Source organism: Acromyrmex echinatior, chromosome 4 (genome assembly GCF_024713525.1).
Source record: "Acromyrmex echinatior isolate Ae372 chromosome 4, ASM2471352v2, whole genome shotgun sequence".
In the NCBI taxonomy this organism is placed as follows: domain Eukaryota; kingdom Metazoa; phylum Arthropoda; class Insecta; order Hymenoptera; family Formicidae; genus Acromyrmex; species Acromyrmex echinatior.
In genome coordinates, this window is record NC_141855.1 from 10,038,740 (window position 1) to 10,060,247 (window position 21,508).

Here is a 21,508-nt window from a genome sequence, read left to right on the forward strand (position 1 = left end):
ACCTTTCATTATCGCGCGCTTGGACAACCGCAAGAAAATGATTGTGCAAACCGCGAAGGCGACGGTTCAGACGACTGTTTCGAAACGACTTCCTCCCACTCCGACAGAATCCCACGGATTCATGCGTAAGGCCCATCGCTCCTATCCCCTCGCCTGGACCCATGATGAAAAGGTCAGGCGTGAACAGACGGAACGGCCCACGCCCTTAAGTACTTTGTACTTCTGCCATTTTGAAAACAAGCGAGAAAGGAGAGACGCGGTTCCATGTCAGAGAGACATCCGACATCTGCCGTCAAGGGATGGCATAAACGAAGTCATCTGACCGTTCGCTTGTGTGCAAATAACCGCTCTCTTCCTTCCCCTCCCTCATCTTCTCCTCTCTTCCTTTTGCTAAAGAAGGCCCCGCTCATTCCCCTATCCCCATCGCGATAGAGAAACACACTTCGTTTATATGGCTGGAGGCGCCCCTATATATGTTTTCCGTTTCCCGAGTTCCATGTTGTTTAATCGGTGGAAGGGGACGAGATCTCAGTGGGGCACCCTTTTGATAGTGATGGATTGGAGTCGCTCGCGATTGATGACGAATCTACGAATTTGGCCAAAAATATCGATAATATTTATTATTAAAAGTATTTTCAGCTTTTGCGAGACCAGCTCAACCTCGTATTCTTCTTCGTAGAAAACGAAGATTTTTAGTAAAGGCTGTCGCATTTACAACTGGTTTCTTCGGATCGCCGTTTTATTATTTTATCGACTTGTGCGCCAGTACAGCGGTTGGCATTTAGTTAACCTTTCGTTCGTTGAAATCAACAACCTTCAGTCTACCGTGTCGATTACGCGATGCCAACGTATCGTGCGGTCTACCCTCCTGTATTTATGCCTTATTAATTTTTTTAGCTAATGACACTTGTCTTTTTATATGCGTTACTACGTCACTGCCATCGCTAACCGGGGGTTGAGCTAATAAACTCCGGCCTCCGGGGTTCCCCTCGCAGTGGGACGCCCGTTAGTAGACTTTGCCCACTTCGTCTTCTCTTTTGTGCGTGTGTACGTGTATATGTTGTGTGTACGTTTAAACATCTACACACATAACACAAAAGGAAGAGTCGGAAGGAAAGGGGAAGAAAGAGATGCGTATATTAAAAATCCTGACGGCATACTTACCCTGATTTTCGCAACAATTGACAAAAATCCATGCATTGATGAATTAAAACGTATATAACAACAGAATAGAATAACAACAAGAGAATAGAAACATAATCAAAAAGAAAGTCTCCAATTTCGTTTTAAATAAAGTGAAAAAGAAAGTGATGCGAAAAAAAGATGATTTGTAAATATATAGAATGAAGACGTATAAAGCCACTTGAACGATGGAATTGATCGTTTTAACTGGCATTTAATTGTATTAGTATACGCAATGTATAATGGCGTATTTGAAGCGAAATACGGTTATCCGTATAATATGGGAGTAAAAAGAATGAGATATTTCAGCGGTGATTCAGCTACATATTGTGATCTTGTGTACAGTAGATTGATGTAAGATATACAAAACCGAGGCAGGCTAGGAATTGTCAAATGCATTAATTTGTGAAACTACGAGTTTCGCCAATCGAAAATTGTTTTAAAACAGGTTTTATAACAATTTCGTGATTAATACGGCCATGAAAATTCAAGCGCCATGAAATATGCTCGTCGTAGTTTCGTATAACTTTGCACTCATAACGAGCGCAAATTTAGCATCGTTGATTTTTTATTTCATTGCATGGATTTAGTTGCGATAAGTTCTGACGCTTTATATTGAATTTTCGTCTATCCGACATCCAGTTCGAATTCCATTCGAAGCTTAGATTCTGGCATCCTTCGTAATTCGATACTAAAAAATATCAACGAAATTGAAAAAATTATTTTCTATTTCTTATTACATTTCTGATTGAAAATGAAAAAATTTATTTTATTTATTATATATAAGTTATTTATTATATATTATAGTTATATAATTGCAATTCTATTATATCTATGTTTCCAGATTTATTTTGTATTTATTCTTTTCCATATTTATAATTTTATAAAAGTCAGAAGTTTAAAATTAAAGACTGGAGTAAATATACAAACGATTTAGGTTGAATATTACGGATTTATCTTTCTAAATACTTGATATCGATATTGCATATTGAGATGCGGCAGTAAGGGAAGCTTTTTAAGTGAAAGCTTGCATTGTCGAATGCTGTTAGGAGAAATGGCGAGGAATTAGGAACACGTAACGGAGATTGGCATCTGATATTGGTTCCTCGAAGCATTCGAATCGTAATTTCTATTGGTGCGTTTGAAGCGGGCTTAATGTTAAGACGAGCCTGCTGCGCTTCATTGTTATTGTGCTATTGTGCTATTTGCGACGTTGCGTGCTGTTGTTATTGAACTTAAGCTTGTATTAGTACACGCACTGAATTCATGTCACGTAAACACGACTTATAATTGTCGACATTGTCATCACGATGTGACAATTGATGGCTATGTGCATAGGTAATCACCTTGAGATAGTTAGATGTACTATATTAAAATTTGCATATAATTTAGGGAATGGGCGGAATAAAGATCTAATTACAAAATCTTGATATTAATAAAAATTAAAATAACTTGCTATTTTTTTTATTATACACAAATGAATACAATATTAAATAAATTTAATGTCTTTAAGAAGTTACATATTACAATACTTTTCTGTTACGATCAATAATACATGAAAAAGGTAATTGCCGGAAAAAGAGCCTAAGTAGAATTGTGTTTTTATTCCGCCCAATCAATTTATAGGATTATATAAATGTCCATAACTACAACTTGAAGGGAACTAAATTTTCATTCTCTACCTGTTTATGAAGGATTGCCTGTGGTGTTAGCAGTGAGTCGATTTGCATTGCAAAGTGCAAGCAAAATTGTAGCGGTAAGGTAAATTGCAGTTTATATGCAAGTTTAGATCGAAAATATGATTGAGAGCGATTCTCTAATTATTAATATCGGATGTATTAATACTATTAATTAAACGGATTAAGAAACTCTATTGTGAATAAGGTTTTTAACCTACAATTCCTATATATAAATTTAATTAGTATAGTCATATATTTTAATCCGGGGATAAAGTAAATTTCTAGTTCCGATGAAATTTATTTCTTCTATCGGCGATGTGACTTCGTTTTGCATTTTATTAATATTATATGTAATTAATAGATATTTTTTTAATTTTATGTGATCATACGAGTAATTTATCTACTATGTAATTTTCTTAATTTATAGAATGTCGCAAAATATGATTATACTTAACGGAATTTACATCTTTTGTACATATAATTACAAATGTCACACACAAGAGAGCGAAAGAGACACCCTCCCGAATGTACATATTAATAATTTCGAATGATGCCCATATCGTAATGACGAATTGTAATAATTGAAGCGAGATTGTACACATTCGTACAATTATGATTGCTATTATTCATATCCAGCTATAACTCATTTATTTAACGAGAAAACACAGCTATTGATTGTGAATACCGCAGCATATATAATTCATACTTTGATAACATCGCGTTTCGGAAAATGACTAATATTGTCGCAATAAGGCGGAAACTCTATCGCAATTAAAAAAATGGTTTTTTTTACAAATGACATTTCAATCTAAAATATTTGCGAATTAAATGAAACACGAAACTGGCTATTAACTTTCTATGGAATTTGTATATGAAATATCTAAAACTCAAGAGCTGTTCAAATATTATTCAAATCGGACGAAAAATATATCGAATTCAAATAATATACTTTTATTAAAAAATACGATCGCTCGTCGAGAATAATATATCTACATGGAACTTTTATTCCATTAATAGAAGAAATGATCCATTATTTTATGGATTTTTTTGTGACTCATTTCTTTTTACGCGTTATATTTTCGAAAAAAATTCATAAATATTTTTCGCAATTTTCTTCTTTCGGAGATGCACGGAGAGAATTTTTTTCTCAGAGTTTACCCTGAAAATATGATAATCCTGGGATAACATTGTATTTCAAAGAATTTTATGTAAATTTCTCATGTTCATTAATAAAACTATAATAAAATATGTAATAAGTTTGATTAATTTTACTGAAATGTATGGTAAAAATCTTTATAATATTATATTGTATCACAACTATATCATATTTTTAGGGTAAATTAAACGGAAAAATTATGCAATAAGTAAGAATATCAAAGCCTATCTCGAAGTTAGATTTTTTAATGCTTTAAATAATTTAATGTGAACTATATAATTTAATTTGTATTATTTACAGTAATTTAATTGCGTTTATAAGTTTCGAAAAACAAATTCGGCGCGCAGTTCGAATGACTACAAATATGTATTTACATATATAATATAGTATAAACGCAATTAAATTATTGTAAATAATATAAATTAAATTAAATTGACAAATAAATTTTAATAGTTTGATATTCAATCCGGTATCATATTAGAAAGATATTAATGTGCTGAAAAACTGTAAATAGGAGAAATTATAATAAGAATAACATTAATTACATTATTCATAACTGTATTTGCTTATCAAAAATTTTCTTCGAAAAGCAGTCGAAGAATGAAAAAGAATGAGAGAAAAAGATCAAACGTATGAATTTTTCAAGCGTAGAAATAGCAACATCGGAAATCATATATAAATCGTTTCGGATATTGCTGAAAAGAAACGAGTCACGAGTGGCCTTTTTTGCTCCTGAAATGAGGGAAGTCATAGAAATGATTTCCACAGAGAAAGATTCGGGCCAATTTGTTCGCATCCTGCGTTCCCCACGGATGTCGGGAAAAAACTTCAATGGATGAAAGGCGATTTTTTTCTTTGTTTTGTGCTTTGACATACTAACAGTCTATATCGATCTCTTCTCAATGACATAGCCAATCACCTACTTTGACGTTAATTGAAGTTTAATGATTGAGATTTCGTAAATACCGTGCCAAAGATCGCGCACTTCTTTTTGTTATATTGAGATTTTTCACGTGCAAATTACACGTGAACAATCTTTAAATTAAAATGTGCTTTTAAATTGTCATTAACAAATTAATTATCATACACAGCAAAATATTGTGTATGTGTGTTGGAAACGTTCTGTGTTAACAGTTTGTGAATTTTTTAACATATTTGAGTGTTAATTTAAAATAATGTGATTATTTAAAGGTTTTGTGTAAAATTGATATTCAACGTTTCTTAGTATCAAAATAACATGATTTACGAGTAAATGAACAAGCAAAAATAATGTTTTAAAACGTAAATTCTAAGACAAATAAATGAAATACATGTTAATTTAACATTTATAAATGTTAATTTTTTGAAAAAAATGTTTCTACGATTTTTTTTTACAAACTGTCGATATTCTCTTTTTTTTGTATTTATTCTCTTACATAATGTTTGTATTACTTTATAATATATTTATCTTGTATAGAATTAACACAAAAATTTGAATGAACTGTTGCGACATTGCGATTTATGTTAAATTTGACATATTTTTTCCAACAGTGTATCTGAAATAATTATCTTTATTTTTGATTTGTGAAGAAATTTTGATTTATAAAGAAATCATTCGTCTTAAGTTACTAATTTTCCTTTAAACAATAAAAAATAATATTGTTCTCTAATTTACATAATTATTAATAAAGAAATTTTTCCGTTGTTAGAAACACTGAATGCTAATAAAATCGTTACAAATATATCGTTAATAATTTAGGCATCTTTCAGAAAATCTGTACAAAATCTGTAGAAAATTTGTAGAAAATTGTGCGTTGTCTTTATAAGATAGTATTCTAATTCTAATCACAGAAGGTATTACACAAGCTAGTAGTGTACCAGGCGGTTCGTAAAACTTTGCAAAAAGTCCGATCAAGAAAAAGTATCTCAGGTGTGTTTAAGAACGCGAAATTAGTTATCTAAATGAAGAATCACGATTCATTCCTATGTGGTGATTTATCTCACAATATTTTAGGATATATCCACGGATTATCCACGAAATTGTTAGATAAAATATGCGAATGTAATGCAAAGAAATAAATTTCTCTTTTTTATTATTATTTAACATATTATCGTACACATTATTGCTCCGTATCGTTATTAAAATAATAACAAGTGCCTTTAATTGTTTCACAATTATTTGTCGATATATTCTTCGTAACAAATCGCAATGTTCTTATCAGAGAGTAAATTAATACCTAACTAATTTCTCTTTAATTACGGATTTACAAGATTGTAGATAATACATTAATCCTCGTGCTATGCAACGCGTAATCTCCCGTGAGAACCAATAAACCGCGATTCCACGAAGATCGATGGAGGAATGTGCGTGCGCACTGCAATCGTGTCAAGTACGCAATGATCGCAAGGTCGAAACCTAAGTTATCGCATGATGACGTGTAGAACCGATCAAAGGAGTTCTCCCCTGCCACCTTCTGGTCACCCTTGAAGAGCACTTCCTTGTTCTGGAGAAAATCGCTGACCGCGTTACCGCCCATCGAGCATCGAAATGACTGTAGGGTGCAAGCACTCGGATATTTTTTTCCCTGTTGTTTCCTCTTAATATCTAAAGTCAAGATGTCGATAATTCTTTCGATCAAACACACACACATTCGGGAATTTTTGAAGATTATTCTCAGTCACATTGCATTTTTCTCGCCTTGCTCAGTTTGAACAGATACGAGAAAAATTTGAATAATTAATTTTGCACGGTTCTTTTTTTTTGAACGAACATCTTTTTTCGAGACTATTTTAGGATAGATAGAAATTTGTGTGTTGAAGAATATTAGATTGATGTAATAAATCAATTTTAGGATTTTTATTTGGAAATTAGAAAATAAAATCTTTATGTTTTGGTATCAAAAACTTATATTAATTATTCGAACATCAAATTATTAAATTACTTGCCAATTTAATTTGTGATATTACTATATAGTAGTTTAATTTTGCGTTTATAGTCCGAAAAAACAATTCGGCGCGCAGTTTAAATGATTAAATATTTAGTACAATAAATTCACATAGAAATTATTTAAGCATTTAAGATCCAGCTTCGACCGTCATAGGTTTTAAACTCTTACTTGTTGTATATTTACATACACGGTCTTAATAAATCGTTTATTATTGTTTATATTTATTAATTATCTTTATACAATATTACATTTTATATAATCAAAAGATATATAATTATTGGCATTTATTTAAAAAAAAATGTATATACATAGAGATTCTTAAAATCATTTTCTTTGAATTTTTACAATGATCTAATTTTTTAATAATTTTAACAATGTTCGTTTAACATGTTCGAGCTTTTTTTTGTTATTAATCGATAGCATCATGCATTACAATATAACGAAAGCATATGAGAATTCACCATATGAGAAATCATAAGAATTCTCTATATTTTTTGCGAAATATATCCACACAGAGTAAGCCAGATGGAAATGGATTGAGAATCGTATAAAGTTCACTGATATCCTCGCCAAATATCAGCGATTCGACTTTCTATCCCTGAAATAAATCCCAGTTGTCATCCCGAAACCGCACCTTATAAAGAAGGGTCCAGGCATCTTTCTGCGCCCGCAGAAAATCTCATCATAATTTCCTTCAGCCCCTTTCCCATTGCGGCATACATTATTTTCTCGAAAGCCATGTCACGAGGCCACGATAATCCAGATCATACGGCGCCGCAAATCCGCTGGTCCGAGATTCCTCTTGCCAAGTTCTCTCCCTTCTCTCTGTCTTTCTCTCATCTCCCGTGGTTAGTCGATCTATATCGATCGTCCGTCCCGAGCCCAGTATTCGACTGTATGCGATTACGGGGCAAGCCGTAAGCCTCGTAGCGCGGGATCCAAAACCTGTTGCCACGAGGCGTCCGGTGGCGCGTGCGCTCGCGAGGGTGCGTTGGAACGGGACGAGAGGGATGGACGGGAGGGGTAAGGGATGAATCGCGCGCGTGTCGTCATGGGAACGTGAGCGGTTCCTGGCTGGTGAGCGCAGAGAGTGCCGAGACACTCTCTTGTTGCCTGCGTGGGTGAGCGGAGGGACGGGTGCGGAGACGGAATCTCCCTCTCCTTCCCCTGCCCCCGGAGGGACGTCAGGTGCCCGGCGCGCGCTATAGAGGGGAGAGGGGGAGGTAGGAAACCCCCCATCGCACACAGAGCGCCGACAGTTTCCCCGAACTGTCGAAGTCGGCAGTTCCCAAACTCGCGCCTGTTCCGCGGCATCTCGCGGACTCTCGCGCTTCGCGAAACGCGCCAGACGAAAGAGGATCTCGACTTCTTCGTTCTTTTCACGCGAGTGACACGTGATGGCTCTAATTGTAGATTTTACTCGTTAATTAGTCGAGAGTTCCCGCGCTTTTTTTTTTTCATAGGCGCATTGAGGTATTTGTTGGTTAATCGGTGTTAGTCGTGCTTGGATTTTTCTTTTCGTTTGTTATTATAATATGGTGTCTTATTAAAAATGTTATATATGTGATATAATTTTATTTTATAGTAATACACTGCTCTAAATAGTTAAAGGTTATTATATTGTTAAATGTCAATTTTAACTTAAAGATTGTAGTGACGTGCAGTAGACTTTTCGAGACAAATTAACATACTTTTTATACAAAAATGTTAATTATAATATTTTTGCATGTCTCAGAAAGTCCATTATACGTCTTTATATTAAAATTGACATTTTATTTTTAACAGTGTAGATGCCCGTGTCATTTATTAGAGAAATACTTCTCTGATGAATACTTCTCATGAGATGTAAACCTTCTATATATAAACGTGTCATGTAAATGGTTCAACTTTTTTAGAGCTCGCTTTTTTGACATTTAATTTAATTTTTGACGCATTACGCTAATTATTTTGAGCAGTATGTGTGTTATAATTTTTTCGATGTTTTTTGTCGTAACGATATTCTTTTTATATATTTGATTAATATTTGTATAAATGTTATAATTGTTACAATGGATTCGTATGATGATACATATGATGATTGAAAAAGGCTATGCAACGTTACTGTCACATTTTGTTGAAAAGTATAAGACTAAGTAGAATCGAGAGGCGAAATTATTTGCGAAAAGATTGATCATACGGGATATAACGGAGGATATTCTTCGTTGCCTGTCTACGGCGCCGAAAGAAACAGAGAAAAAGGCACATTTTTACTTTTGATAAGCGACATTGAGTCTCGCATGTTCTTGACGCCTACCTAGTTAATTCCGAGTTCGAGGTCGACACATTCGGCTGATTTACCATCGCGAGAGTCCAAGCGATAAATCTCGTGTAATTACAGGCTGCCGAATTAGCTGTTGAAAGTCAGGCGCAACCAGTTTTTATCGGTCAATTTTGCTCGATCGATGTAGTTGGTAATCTGTTTCCGAAAGTTTTAAGACGCTCTTAAAAGGCTTTTTGAGTAAAACATTCTGCATTGCGAGACTCCAACAATCTTGTTTTCCCGACTTAACGATGCTAATTCTGACTAATTGTCTTTTGCCTAGATCAAGGTATGCTTGCAATGTGACGTTCCTCGAAGTTTCTACATTGTTAATGATCTCGTAATTTTAGGAAGAGAAAAATTGGCTGAAATTATAATAAAACTTAAATTACTGACATTTCTCTCCACTTATGTGTACATCTGCAAGCGTAAATATTAAATAGACAATTTCTCCGTATATTAAATCTATAAGAATTTCATTATTCAGAATGATTTACATGCCAATTTTTGTTGAAACGTAATTAACGAAACGTAACTACCGAAACTTATAACGAATATACATATTTAAAAAAAGATTCAAACAAATAGAGTGCCTTTATTCAATCAATGAAAGCAATGAAGACCTTTAAATTATTCTTTCTTTAATTGTACGCAAATATAGTTGTCGTTCAGAATCTGACAAATTAAACGATTTGATTAAATTCCGTACCGGTGCCGCGCGATGAAGCGTGCATTTTTCTTTCGCCTGGTGCGATTCTCCATTTCTATGCACCAGTCTATCGAGATCCAATTTCTCCAATTTGTGGACAGATTGTAATTGTAACTGATTCAATTGTCGAATAATTCCTATCAACCCGAATCCCTAGAGTCGCACCAACTCCGCCAGATTCGCGGATTAGTTATTATTTCACCGTTCGTCGAGTAGAATGACCATCCTACCGGAAATTATACGAGACAAGCAGTAAATAGCTTATTATGATGTACAACAGTCAGTTTACTTTGATAATTATTATATGAAGTTTGCGTTTGCAAGATAAAGCTACGGATGCTGGCGCTTTAAAATTTAGTATCAAATGTATATAGTACTAGAATTCAGCCGATAATTTGTGTAAATTTGTAAATGCGTTTCCATTTTAATTTGACAACAGAGGTAAATTTAAATTTTAGAATAATGAAGATTTATTACATTGTCGTACATTCAATAATTAAAGATGTATGTATCACAAAACATTACCAAAAATATAATTTAGAATAAATAGTTCTATTATTACATTCGAGTATCTCTATTAAATTTAAGCATAATTCTCTTATTAATTTAAAAATTATTTAATTTTTGATTTGTCTTGATTTTTATGTAAAATTTTTATTTGCAAATTTAATAAGGTTGTAGTATTATAAATTAAATCAAATTTATTGTATACTATTCTATTAAATATTCGTGCAAAAGTTTTGGATACACTTAAATCTCATTTAAAAGTTATTTACTTAAAACTGCATATCAGATCGCTGGATAAAATTATTATAAGCCAAATTATTTATTGTTTTGGTGTCTGCAATTATTGATTTCGGGGTGTATTTATGACACAAATTTTTTAGCAGCTGATATTGGCTTTTTTGCTGATTTTTTAATTGATACTTTCAGCTGATATTATACAGCTAAAACTTCCTTAATTCACATTAGACTGTTAAATCGTGACTATCATGCTGTGAAACATTTACAATTTTATCGCGTCGTTCATACGTTATTGCATCAATCAATTTTATATCTTTAAACACAATCAAGAAAAATATGAACAGAGTATTTATCGTGCATCGACATTTTAATATTATCATGTAATAGTATATTAGCGAAACGATAAATACGTCATCAATTCGTGTTTTAGTGCTGTGCGATAAATACAGTTAAATTAAAAATGAAGAAAAAGTGAAATTGAAAAATCCATACGTAAGTCATCGTTAATGAATTTTAAAGCGAACGTCCAATTAATTATTTTCAGTAATCGAGAAAAAAGATTACAAGGTGCAGCTCGACTGCATTTCTCGCCATTGAAAATATTAGGTGTTGGAATTAATTCGTAGCGTTTTACAAGTGATGGGAAGTACTTTCATTAATGTATTTTTTAATGCTCATGTGAAATAAATAACATTCTTTCATTAAAAAACGCTACGAATTAATTCCAACACCTAATAGTACAGATCGCGCGCAGATGAAATTTTGAGCCAATTATTATTTCATTAGCGACTTAATTAGTTAGGCGGGATACAAATATCGACATGACTGGTTAAGCGCTGAATCGTGAAATTCAGATGGTATCAAGGTCTGTCGATCGACATCAAAACGATGCGATCACTCCTCCGGAAGTAATTGTGGCGATGTATGAAAAGAAAGGTGAGTCAGTTTATTACGCACAGATTGGTGTAGAATTACCGGACGTTCTCATTACTAATCTGACCGATTTAAGATCGATTTTATAAGATTCGAAGTGTCTTTATAATTTCCGCATGACTGCTAATTGAAGATAAACCTTTGAGGAAGTAATCTTTGAAAGAAAAAAATGAATATCTGAATCATATTCTTAACTTGTAAGAACAATTTTTACTTTAATGAGATTTTGACACGAAACATAATCATAAAAACTTATCGTAAAATGTTAAAAATTAAAATATTGTATATAATAATGTCAGAAATTAGAAATTGTAAAAATTGATAATGATAATAAATGGTTTCTTTGACAGTTTCGATAAAGAAAGATCGTCTTCAAATCGATCAGAAATGTCGTGTTTCAAAAATCACCCGAGAGGACAATTTGTATATAGCTTCTGAATTGGCTCGCACAAAATTAAACACCTGCGTCCTAGCTATCTTCGATTTTCATTAACCTTATGATAATTACGAAAATGCAGTGGGAATCTATTGTAGTATCCTATTCAACGACGTTTAAATCATACGTGGAGCATAGTAAAAAAAAATTAATGATTTTTAATCCATAAATTTAACGAAATATATATACACATATGTTTCTACTAAGCACAGTAAATTATAACTGCGCAGTAAATTATAACTGTGCGCTGTTGCTAATTTTCTCGAAGAAGTAATCATTAATATATGCGAAACTCCAACAGATATTACTGGATTATGGATTATTACTGTAAGCCGGCACTCTCGGAAGTTATTAAATCGAGATTAACGTATTCCACTGAGTGCAAACGGAATTCTCGCACGATCAGCGCAAAGCAGCGCATAATTTCATCGCATCCGTCTCTGTGAAACATTTGTTACGGACATTACGTGGCAGTCCACCTTTTTATCTCTTATACGACGAGGACGTAAAATCGGAACAAAACGCGGAAAAGAAATCACCTTGGCGCAGTTATCGCTACAACTTCCCGTGACTCGTTGCCAATGTACTTTATGTTTCGCAAGCGAAAGATTTAACACAAATAATACGCTTGTACTTGGCAATGTGTGTTTTAGAACGTTTTAATTACTTTTAATATTTTTTCTTTTTTGTTTTCTAAAGAATTGTCTTGTCTTTTTAACAATCGTACTTGAATTCGAGCCAAAAGAAATTAGTCTGTGTGCACGTATGTACAGCACGCAAAGTTAGCTAAGTATAATATTAATTATAATGTATTTTATGATACAATTATTACTGTTCATAATACTGTTATTACTGTTTTTAGTAAAATTATTATTAAGATTAAGAACGATCGTAAATATGAATAAATCAATAGAGAACTTTTATCGGCCAATAGCCGATCAAAGTTAGATTCAAATAATACGGTATATATTTTTTATTAAATCAATTTAATTTTAAGATATATAATTGAACGGCGATTCGGACATATTTTTTATTAAATTTGTCTCAAATCTGATTGGTATTCTCTATATATATTGATAATTATTATTGTTTGTAACAACAGATTATTTATCTAATTATCTGAAAAATATATTTTATGTATGATTTTTGAGATAAGGAAATGCAAAGTGACAAAAAAAGATCGAGCAAGTATTTTCCTTAGCTAGAAAATTGACGCTCGTAATACGAATAGCAAGAACATCACGCGTTTATGAGTTTACTTTATAAAGATATATACTTTATTTAAATACGAAAATGTCACATTCTAATGAAACAGTCCGAGAAAAAAAAACGCGCGACCACGTGTCCATATAGGTGCAGTAAACAGTTAGCGGAAATTGTGATGCAAATCGTGACATTTCACGTTGTTTGTGAAAGACTTGCAACTTCGCGGAAGATAAACAGTTCCCTTCAACGGTCGAACTTGGCCGCTTGCAAATTCACAGAATCGATGACACTTCGCTGGGAGTAAAGTTTCGCTAAATCGCATGTTCTTAGATTTATTTGCGTTTTCGGAATGGCAAATATTTTTCTCGCTTGAAAATTGCGTTACGTTGGTCGTAACGTTTGTTCAGAGATATTTCCCATGATAGAGAGATTTCTCAGCAAAATTCGACACTTAATCCTTGTCCTAAAATCGAGATATAATGTTTTGATACTGCAGAATCTTCACTTCACTAAATTCTCCAAATATATAAAGTCTGTCTTTTTTATTCCTGCATTAGAATTTTCTTTCTCGTTTTCGCCAAATATCTAACATACATATATTTATTTTACTTTAAGTTCCAAAAGTGTATTACTGGTTCAATTACCTGGCTAGAGAAAACAGACCTCTTCTTTTTTATTCGCGTTTTTTTGTCAGTACATTCTTAGCAAGTTCCTCGTGAATGACTGTATTTAGGGGAAGAGGGAGAAGGAGATTCGCGTCATAGAGACTGTACTTCCTGATTCTTTCTTCGAGATGAAAGGGCTTCAACCTTACTGCTCCTTCCGGGCATTATGTTTTCAAGGGGTGAGATTGCTGACACGATTGCCGACCTTGCCTGTACGTCGCTATTCCGTCATCATTTTCCAGAAGGGCGTTTCAGGTTGTAGAACGACCATTTTTCAGGCTACCTCCGGTTTTTCCACAATATTTTATTCCATAGAAATCAATATAAGAATAAGAATCGTGGGTTGAATAATCATGAAACTGACCCTTCAAACCACTCGACCATTGAAATTTATATCCGACGATCATCGTATTTGACCGGCCATGATTTTTACTGTGATTTTTTTTTCAGAAGGGTTTATAAAATACGGATTTATTTACGGATTTATATTACATTTGAAAGGTATTTGAGGGTTTGTTGATTGATAAAAAAAAAAGCAATATAAAAACGTCAGGGAACGCAAGGCACCGCGCATCACAATATTCGCGACGTTATTACGAACTTTGATGAACATGCGAAACTATTTATCGAATAAATGGGTGGAGACGTCCGGAGGTTTATTTTACTGTAAACCTCTGCTTTTGTAACGAATACAATAACTACGTCATCCGCGCATTCCCGTCGCGAAGCTACGGGATTTTTGCGTTCACACAAAAAGATACATAGATATATATAGAATATATTTATTGGAAGACGAGAATGTGCTCGGCATCGCACAAAGCGCTCTGTGGAGAAAGATAAAGTTAAAATAACAAACGAAACGAATATTTTCAAATTAAATCTAAAAATCGATTTATACGTACAGAAAATGTTGAAGAAATATTCATTATTTACTTTTTCGTAAAAAATGTTTTCCTAACATAAACCACACTTTTATAATATCAACATCTAAGAAATATTTCAGCATATTTATTGTCAACCTGGGGATATTTTGATAATTCCGATCATATATGATTGTTTATCGCGGTTTATAGATTGTTTGAATATCACAGAGAAAAAAATTTACTATAAACACAAAAGAGATTACAAAATGTAATTGTCAAATTTGTTTATTATTTATAGCAAACACATTTGACAAATATTTTGCATTTATTGCAAATAATTTTTTATAGCGCGCGCGCGAGTACAAAAAAAAAGGATTTATTATAGCTGCAAATAATTTTGCAATCTTTATATTTATAGATAGAATTTGTCGTCATAATATAAGATTAGCGTTTGTAGCAAATTTTTTTTGTCTGTGATTATAATTACGTTAACAATTATTAGGTGTTGGAATTAATTCGTAGCGTTTTACAAGTGATGGGAAGTACTTTCATTAATGTATTTTTTAATGCTCATGTGAAATAAATAACATTCTTTCATTTAAAAACGCTACGAATTAATTCCAACACCTAATATTATATAATTAAATAAGAAAAGACTACAGGTATTCTTCAAATTCTTTTTCTTTAATAATTAATAAAATTTTCAATAATGAGTAAATTAACGTTTACTTGCAATAATTAATGTAAGGATTTATCGCCATTAAGGTGAAATTATTTCGTAATATGAATGTGCAATGTAAAGTGTTTTGAATTGATGTCATTGATCTCATACGTCACATTAGATTATTATGGGTATTATTGTCTCATATTATTCGGCCAAAACTAGAGTCATATACATGTCAAACGGAATTCGATAGCTTCAACAACCGTAACACTGATTATGGCATTGGAAGTGCTATGTCGCGAGCCCTGTAATTGAAGTTAACGTCGTACGAGAGAGAGAGAGAGAGAGAGAGAGAGAGAGAGAGAGAGAGAGAGAGAGAGAGAGAGAGACATATATATATATATATATGCGCGCGCGCGCGCGCGCGCGTGTGTGTATATGTGTGTGTGTGGTGTGTATGTGTTACGAAGTGACGGCCTCACGTTTCAACTTATTACAAACTGGAATGTCTTTACAAAAGCGAAACCTGAGACACAACCTAAATTCTCCGAAGAACCACTAAGTTCTCCGAGACGATGATTACAATGGAGGTATAACATTGCAGTTAATCTATAGATTATTAAATATCCGATTTCTAGCTTGAAAAATCTTTCTATTATTAATGTAAACACCAACCGTATCGGGTACAGCGAGTCAAATTGCTACTTTTGCAGTGCATTTTCACAAGAAGTTTTGATTCTTCTCACTATATCAACCTACATGAGAGACGCGTTGTTATTTGTTTCGAGAGTAAATATTTTCGTTGAATATAAATCGCGCTCGCATGGTTATTATTGCATTAATTAGTTTCCGATAAAGAGCGATGTTTGCCTAAATCAAGCCAATTTAAACTCCAGAATCAACATGCAAAGTTATCGATGCAAAAAAATTCAATGTGAATAAGATTTCATGGACTGTGTGTAAAGTGTCGAGCATTGCCCAGACGCGTATAAACACTTTATAATTTCCGAAATCTTACCCATATTGATTTTTCTTTGCGTCGATGGCTGTGCGTTTTGGCTACGGAACTCAAATTGGACAGACTTGGCCTAAATCGTCGACGAACGCAAGCCCTATCAAGTTACAATACATTGTCCCTCCAAGTTGCAGTGATCCAGTTTGCGATGCGAAACACCGTAGCACTTATGCTTACGAGCCACGACTATGTGCTGTCTCATCCATCATGTAACAGTGAGATTCGCTTTGGGAGTCGCGAGCGTACACGAGATGTATCCCAAGAGATTTTCGGACACCTGTGTCTTGAGAGCCGAGTCATTTTTATTTCTTCTTTTTCTTCTTCTAGAAAGATTTCCGAAGACCCGCCTCATTTGTTTCGGAGAATTTCTCCAGCGATTGTACGCGGATTTTGCGCCAATAGTATCTCCGAGGTATTGCAAATCGATACCTTTCAACTTTATGATGCGATCCGCGTATCGTCGCTCGATCCGCATCCCGTACGTGCATAACGATAGAATCTTGATAAGAATGAGACTTCGTTTCGTTACTCGATACGCTCAACAGATTCTTACTCGCTTTTCATCGATCGTTTTTCAGATATCGCGATCGTGCAAGCAGATATGAGCGACAGGAAGAACGAGCGATTTATATTTACTTCGACATTTTCTCATTGATGCTTTTGTAAGAATGTCGAGCGATCGTCAGTATGCTCTTTTCGATCGGAGTTTTATCGATTATGAATTCACAAGCGTATTATCGATAGTAGAGTATTTGCGAGCATTTGTTTTAGGTTCAATTTTAACTCAAACTTTGCCGTTAATCCCGATTGACTTATCAAGACTCCTCCATGAATTATGGTTTATCATATAAATTGCAAAATTTCTTCGACATCTTTATAAGTCAAACTCGAACGGTATCTCATTTCGTAGGCGGTAACTTATTTTTACGAAGAGATAAGACTCTCAAACTTGTAGAGTCTTACAAATTCGTTTTCTCCTATTCTGCGAGTAATATTGTTTCACTTTTTTCACTATTACTTTTTTTTTTTTTACTATTATACTGTCGCTCTTGTCTCGACATTCACGCTTAACCTGTTTTTAGAGACTATTCTTGTTACCGTTTCTTCCTTTTAATAGTGAGATTCTTTGGCGCAATATTTTACAAATCATATTGTCTCGTGCGATAATATTTTTTACAAGTGCCATTGTAATTGCATCAATAATTCATCAAGACTTCACAGAAATGAATAAATCTCAGAACAATAATCTTATTAAATTACAGTATTATTAATTAATAAATAATAAAAAATTGACGTAATACTTTACAAACTATATCGTTTCGTGCGATATTTTTTACAAGTGTCATTATAATTGATACATCAATAATTCACATAATTCATCAAGGATTCACAGAAATGACGAAAACTAATTAAATCTCGGAACAATAATCTTATTAGAGATTCAATATTATTAATTAATAATGATAAAAATTGAGAAGTTTAATTCAGTTCATCAAAAAAAGCAGATTATTAGCAACTAGGTAATAAGTTGAACAAGTTGTTGAGGTCTGTTTGATCGGCAACGGTCGGTGTGAATGCGACCATGGGAAATCGGCTTTTGCTCGCTCGTGCAACGTGAACAATGGGCAATAAAAGCGATAAGAGTTAATTTCATCGGTCAACGCAAGTTGGAGAGCGGCTACTCGAACCGCGCGTAGCATCAGTTTGTAGCGCGAAGCCGGCATGCGTTACTGTTCGCATTCTCATCAGTCGCGTGTAACGCGGGAAACACGTATCGTCGTTCGGTCTCTTTCGCGGTTTTATCCATTGGAAAAACTGACGCACGCCACACAGCAGAGAACACCGATTTGCGAAAGGGATAAATCGCGATTGACACAGTACATCGAGATCACCGAAATATCCTGTTCAAGTACGATATTTACGTAATCAACATGCAGTACGCATCATTGATGTGAAACCTCTCACGCTTTTGTTCAACTCCTATATCCAGACTTCTGGTTTACAATAGTTTTGTAAGTAATCATTCATTTTTTACATCTGGTGCGAAAATGATCTATCGATGAAAGAGCAATTTTATAATAATATTCTCAGTAATATATTAATATTGCGTTAATTGGCAAGATGGTCTGTCGTCTTTTACAGAAGCTCATTTTCTTTTCTGCAATGTGTATATTTTAAATATTTTTTTATATGGTGTACGATGATTGTGTTCTGAATAAAGAAATATTCCATTACAGTAATTTTCGCACAAATAAATAAATGTATTGATAAACCGAATGTTTATTTTCGCAAATAGAGGAAAATATTGCATATATTGTAATTAATCGGATTCCCTCTCGATCAATATTTATGAAATTGCTACGTGATAATACTCACGTTCGATTATTGACTGATAACTGAATAAATCAGAGTATTATATATATTTTTTTTATACATATACACATATATATATAAATATTATACTGGAATATACTTTTGATGTGGATGCAAACATTTATTGCGATATAGCTGCAGGTATACATCCTATTTTGTAATTCACGTGACACACTCGTTACATCGAATAATAGACGATTTATATTTCGCAGAGTTAAATTTCAGATTTAAAACCGCTATCACGACTGCATATTACTTCCGCCTACCTTTCGTATTATCGCATAAACCAGGCAAAACTGCCATAAAACTCATGAAATGTCAAGGCGTCAAATCTGTCTCTCTGCCTCTCTGTTATTTTTTCATCAAGTATTAAACGTAATGCACTTTTATGCCTCAAATATCATGTCACACTTTAAGAGGATTTGCAATCTATCATTTAAGGCAGGGCATTATTTATAATCTAGGATATACACGTCATCTCGTCACATACATACACACACACACACACACACACACACACACACACACACACAGCAGAAGCTTTCAGAATAAACCTTAATCTCAATGAGAGATCTTTTTTCATTGGTCTTGCATCTATACATTCTTTATTCCCATAATTAACGGCGTATCGACATCACACTTATTCAGTAAAATTTCCGTCGATATTTATTTTCTAAAGATATTTTAAACTATCATTTTCTTTCCACTAATTTCCTTCTCGCATTTTCTTCGTTCACGATGCGATTTGAATGTTAACCGAAGAGCGTCGATCGCCAAATCGGCTGTAGCGAAGGAAAAAAAGGGAAAAAAAATCATTAGAAAAAAAAAAGAGCGATAGGGTGAAGAAAGAGAGAAGAGTAGAAGAGGGTAGAGCACTTGAACAACGCGTTGCGGCGTCCGGCAAACGCGTCCTGCGACCGACACATTTTCCGTGCCGATGCACTTACCCTCGCACACCCTCTCCGCGCTCGTTGCACCCTATACAACATCGACGACGACGATCTACCCCTCTGTGCGCTTCTCTATCCCCCCATCTCGTGTTCCGTTACACATACACACCCTCTACTTCCTTTCGTCCGTCACCCCACCCGTCTACCCTTCGCTCACCTATGAGCGACGACGCCTGTCTCTGGAAATAGTCGCTACAAAGCGATTCACCGTGCATATCGTGCTGTTGCCGTGATTGTCGAGCTTCTCTTTCGTTCTCCCGTCGACGAAAAAGAACGGACACGGAGATTTCAGTACGAGCGATGCGAAGATGATTTTCCGGGCGGACAAGCCGACGTCACACGGGGGATTTTTCCGGTCACTCGATGTAACGCGTGATATTGGCGCAGGTTTTTGAAACCGGTGTTAATTTTCGTTATGGTGTTACGCGTGTTATCGAGTTGTGCAACGATAATGACAGTGCTTATCGCTTGGATCTTTGTACTATTTGCCTCTTCCATGTGCATCGTGAAACTCTATCTTCATCGCAATTCTGGATTCCCATTCATTTCGACTGCTTTTAATCGGCTTTTGAAGAGAGTGCACTTCTATATCTGACGAAATATTCGGCGCGTCTAGAATGAAAGCTGTTGAATTTTATCTCAAATATGCTACTCGACACAGATCTACGAGTGACGAATACGTGTTGACGACGAGTACACGCAGAAAAGGTTGTGAAACCATTTAATGTGAAAAAATTTGTTCAATGAATTTAAACAGAAAAATATCTAATTTCTCGTTTCAAGATAAAATTATTCAATGCCTAATTGCATATTAATTTTGTTTTTACTATTCGTTTTAATCGAAGACGTGTCAATGCTACGATGGCATAAGTTTCCGTTTATCGATGTCACGCCATCGATGGAACACGTTTAGTTCCAAAGATGAGAAAGTTCATTCCGTCAATCGAGAATATCGGAAAGTCGAACATTGAGTTCGTTACACGAAATGAATGACAGTCATCACGAGAACGATATGGTTCAGCGCGGTCGGAAAGTGAAAAATGATTCCTCTTTGTACTTTGTTATATATAAGCGGCACACGTGGATAACCTGGTGAGCGATATACATTACGTATGGTGATTGAATATCGACATCGCCACCGCCACGCGTATTACGACAGTCTATTGGGAAGAGAAGTAGCACTTTATTCATATATATATTATTCACGGCGATAGAGGCATCGATATACCGATAATCGGCCCGATACATGATTGCGCTCACTCGAGCGCTCGGGAGATGTGCGCTCGTTAATCGCTGGGATGGATAAACGGAGGAAGGGAGACACATCGAGAAGATACCTCTCTTCGTGCTCTTAATCCTTAATCGGGCAATCTCCTTTCCGATCAAAGTGGAAGCACGCAATCGCCTCTATGTTAAGTATTTCTAATAGTGTTCTTTAGTAAAAATATATTCTCTAAAAATGAATCAGTGTATTATTACTGATAATAAATACACTGATAATAAATACAATACTTTTAGAGGTTTTTGATTTTCCGCAGAATCAATCTGTAGAAACCATAACTTCTAAAAATGAATCAGTATGTGTGTGTGTGTGTGTGTGTGTGTGTGTGTGTGTGTGTTATTACTGAAAAAACAGTAAATATTTGCTGATTATAGTTATAAGTGTAGCACTGATGTGAATAATACACTGATTTATTCTTAGAGTAG

General features: G+C 34.3%; 1 protein-coding gene across 8 annotated transcripts in view; it reads left to right on the plus strand.

Moving 5' to 3' along the window:
* Nucleotides 1–21,508, plus strand: part of LOC105152371 (RAS oncogene family member Rab26) — a 178,312-nt gene that overhangs the window by 126,050 nt on the left and 30,754 nt on the right. The window contains exon 1 of one of the 8 annotated variants that reach the window (XM_011066616.2): nt 1,985–8,417. The exons of 6 other annotated variants lie outside the window; for them this stretch is intronic. The gene's annotated coding sequence lies outside the window, so the exon portion shown is untranslated. Of the gene's footprint in view, nt 1–1,984; nt 8,418–15,407; nt 18,491–21,508 lie in introns of those variants that run through there. One more of the 8 variants, XM_087406074.1, reaches the window with a different exon arrangement.